This window comes from Leopardus geoffroyi, chromosome A2 (genome assembly GCF_018350155.1).
Source record: "Leopardus geoffroyi isolate Oge1 chromosome A2, O.geoffroyi_Oge1_pat1.0, whole genome shotgun sequence".
NCBI lineage: Eukaryota > Metazoa > Chordata > Mammalia > Carnivora > Felidae > Leopardus > Leopardus geoffroyi.
Genome location: NC_059331.1, coordinates 11,495,692 through 11,500,297, shown reverse-complemented (window position 1 = coordinate 11,500,297; position 4,606 = coordinate 11,495,692).

Here is a 4,606-nt window from a genome sequence, read left to right as displayed (position 1 = left end):
TTTTTTAGCAGCTGGAACAGCCTCACTTGGTTCAATGTCACTCATTCTGATGCCATGATGATTCCACAGGGCCTTGAACTCATGGGACTGTCAGTGGCTCGTGACTGAAATTCTACCAGCAACGCTTTTAGCTGCCTCTATGCTTTGGCATCACCAGCCTCTGTGTGGGCCTTAAACTAGAAGGTGTCTTATGATGTTGCTCATTTCCCGGTCATACATTCAAAAGTTTGTACATTTCAACTTCATCATCTGCCTTTTCTATTTACTTCTCTTGCTCAGGCATGGTTTCTTTACATATGTATCATCCATTCTTTACTTAAAAAAGTTGAAGTACACATTGTGCATTGAACACAAAATGTGCATAAAACACAGGTACAGTTGAATGAATAACTATAAAGTTAATGCACAGTGAAGAGGAACACTTTTCCTTCCTGTAAGATGAAAAAGCTCTAGAGACCTCCTATGCAATAGTGTGCTTGTAGTTAGCAATACCATATGCTTAAAAATGTAATAGGGCGCGTGGCTGGCAGTCAGTAGAGCATGTGACTCTTGATCTTGGAGTCGTGAATTCGGGCCCCACATTGGGCCTAGTTTACTAAAAAAAAAAAAAGTAACAGAGTAGATCTTGTGCAGGTGAATCAGCAGGACCAGGCCAGGTCATTGATTTGGAAAATATATTAAAAACAAAACAAAACAAAACAGAGGGGCGCCTGGGTGGCTCAGTCGGTTAAGCACCTGACTCCGGCTCAGGTCATGATCTCACGGTCCATGAGTTCGGGCCCCGCGTCGGGCTCTGTGCTGACGGCTCAGAGCCTGGAGCCTGTTTCAGATTCTGTGTCTCCCTCTCTCTCCGACCTTCCCCTGTTCGTACTCTGTCTCTCCCTGTCTCAAAAATAAATAAACGTTAAAATAAAAAACAAAACAACAAAAAAACAGAATATTGCCACACCTTAGATATTGGCTGTACCCACCCACTCCCTCAGCCCTTCCAGGTGATCCTTTTGGGCAACCACTGGTGATAACTTGCTTTTCTTTATAGATTTATTTCCCCAAAATCTTTAGTCTATTCTTGTTTTAAAACTCAACATAGTGGGGTGCCTGGGTGGCTCAGTCGTTAGGCGTCTGATTTCGGCTCAGGTCATGATCTCTTGGTTCACAAGTTCAAGACCCTCGTTGGGGCCTGGAGCCTGGAGGCCTGGAGCCAGAGCCTGGAGCCTGTTTTAGATTCTGTTATCTCCCTCTGTCTCTCTCAAAAATAAACATTAAAAAAAAAATCAGCATAGCAACAGAACCATCACATAAGCACAGAGGCCTTGCTTCTTTGATTTCCTGTTATGTTTGCAAGATTTATCCCTGTTGTCGCATGTGGCTGTGATTTGTTCATTTTCATTACATTACAATCTATGCATCCTGCCATGGGTGAACACCGGGCTTGCCTTCAGAGTGGTGTCTTCGGAACAAACCCGTTCTGAACCTTCTTCAGTGTACCAGCAAGTTTCCTAGGGACTGGAATCAGTGGACCATGATGTTCAACGCAGAGCCTCAACTTCACCCGCTAAGGCCATACTGTTTTCTAAAATGACTGAACTACAGGATGGGTGGTATATGAGCACTCCCGCTAGGCTTTTCTTTCACCTCTGTGTTTCTTCTTCTTGAGCAGTTTTATCCCATATACCACATCTGCATTTTCTTTCCACTTTCAAACTTTTTATCACTTAAAAAAAATTTTTTTTTTTAATGTGTATTTATTTTTGAGAGAGAGACAGACACAATGTGAGCAGGGGAGGAGCAGAAAGAGAGGGAGACAGAGAATCCCAAGCAGGCTCCGGGCTCTGAGCTGTCAGCACAGAGCCTGATGCAGGGCTCAAACTCACCAACCGCAAGATCATGACCTGAGCTGAAGTCAGATGCTTAACCAACTGAGCCACCCAGGTGCCCATCACTTACTTTTTTAATTGCAATTATATGGCTCTTCACGCTAGATCTTTCAGCATCTCATTATTTTGAGTGGGACAGTGAATGATGTTTGTCAAATACTTCAAAACTAAGCAAACACACAGCAAAATACAAATTAATGATGTACAGAAACTAAAGATTACCCTTAGGGCTATCATGCACCTGTTTGTGGCTGAAAGACCTGCAGTGCTCTATTCTGAAGCTTATTTTGTTCCTAATTTAGGAGTTAAACGTTGGCAAGCAAACTGGTGGACGCATGTCATTCCATATTTGTCAAAACTCACAGAATATAGGGGCGCCTGGGTGGCGCAGTCGGTTAAGCGTCCGACTTCAGCCAGGTCACGATCTCGCGGTCCGGGAGTTCGAGCCCCGCGTCGGGCTCTGGGCTGATGGCTCAGAGCCTGGAGCCTGTTTCCGATTCTGTGTCTCCCTCTCTCTCTGCCCCTCCCCCGTTCATGCTCTGTCTCTCTCTGTCCCCAAAATAAACAAACGTTGAAAAAAAAAAAGTTAAAAAAAAAAAAAAAAAAAAACTCACAGAACATACAACACGAAGAGGGAGCCCTAACGTAAACTATGGACTTTAGTTAACAATCACGTATCCATATTGGCTCATCAACTGTAACAGATGTACCACACTATTCATATTAACAATGGAGGAAGTCGAGAGGGGAAGTAAAGCAGTATATGGGAACTCTGCACTTTCCACTCAATTTTTTTTTTTAATTTTTTTTTTTTCAACGTTTATTTATTTTTGGGACAGAGAGAGACAGAGCATGAATGGGGCAGGGGCAGAGAGAGAGGGAGACACAGAATCGGAAACAGGCTCCAGGCTCTGAGCCATCAGCCCAGAGCCCGACGCGGGGCTCGAACTCCCGGACCGCGAGATCGTGACCTGGCTGAAGTCGGACGCTTAACCGACTGTGCCACCCAGGCGCCCCAACCACTCAATTTTAACGTAAACCTAAAACTGCTAAAAAAAAAAAAAAAAAAAAGAATTAACAAAAAAAATGCAAGTAGAATACCTTCTATATAAGGGTAAATAAATTTCCTAGACTGTCAAGTCTAGAGCAGGGATCAGCAGACTACTGCCTTGGGACAAATCTGGACTGCTGTCTCTTTGTACAGCCTTCCAGCAAAGAATGGTTTTTATATTTTTAAAAGGCTGAAAAAAAAAAAAATCAGGGGCACCTGGCTGGCTCAGTCAGTACAGCATGAGACTCTTGACCTCAGGGTTGTAAGTTTGAGCCCCCGGTTGGGTGTAGAGATTACTTACAAAAATAAAATCGTAAAAAAAAAAAATCTAAAGAATAATATTTTGCGATTCCTGAAATCTGCATGAAAATCTAATTTTATTACCCATAACATTTTATTGGGACAAAGCCACACCCATTTGCTTATATATTAACTACAGCTACTTTTTATGCTATAATGGCAGAGTTCCAAAGATTGGCAATGGCCCACAAAGCATAGATATTGACTATTGTCAACTCTGGAGCTAGAGAAAAGATGCGGGCAGTCTTCATGGAGTCAGGAGATCTGAGTTCTAAACTGTGTAAATGTGTGATCTTGAGTCATTCACCATCTCTAGGCCCTAACTATAAATTCCAGAATCTAACTTCACAGGCAAGTTCTCATTTGAAAAAGGGCATGGATTCAGGCCATAACAAATTGAACACCTCCAGTTTTTCCAAAGCTGATTTGGTTTATAAATTTGTCCTTGCCTTTAAGAAAACACTGTATAGCTTATTATTATTTTTTATTTTTAAGCAATCTCTACACCCAACATGGGGCTTGAACCCACAACACCGAGATCAGGAGTCACATGCTCCACCGACTGAGCCAGCCAGGCACCCCTATTCTTTTTTTCTTAAATGTTTATTTATTTATTTCGAGATCGAGCGAGCATGAGCAGGGGAGGGGAAGAGAGAGAGGGAGAGAGACGAAATTCCAAGCAGACCTCCAGGTTGTCAGCACAGAGCCCAAAGTGGGGCTTGATCCCACAGTAAGATCATGACCTGAGTGAAGGGGCGCCTGGGTGGCGCAGTCGGTTAAGCGTCCGACTTCAGCCAGGTCACGATCTCGCGGTCCTTGAGTTCGAGCCCCGCGTCAGGCTCTGGGCTGACTGTTTCCGATTCTGTGTCTCCCTCTCTCTCTGCCCCTCCCCCGTTCATGCTCTGTCTCTCTCTGTCCCCAAAATAAATAAACGTTGAAAAAAAATTAAAAAAAAAAAAAAAAAAAAGAAAATCTAGAGTCGGACGCTTAACCGACTGAGTTACTCATGTGCCCCAGTGCCCCTACTCTTTTAATCTGGAAAAATACTGGCAGGTATGAAGAGCAAATGGTAAATGTATAGGATCTTCACTATAATACTATTATGATGAAAACTAGAAATGAATTAAATGTTAATAGGAGAATGGCTAAATAAATTATGATCAATCCATACCAGATCAGCCATCAGATAGGTATATCATCTTGGAGTTATCTCCTAATTAGGTAGATCTCAAGAGTATTCATGTGGAATGGCTTCTAAGATGTATTAAATGAGAAAAAGCACATTACAAATTAACATACGGAATGACCTCTTTTATTTTACAACACAACTATTTCTACATGTCGATACATATTGATGCATAAAAAGGTCTAGATGGTG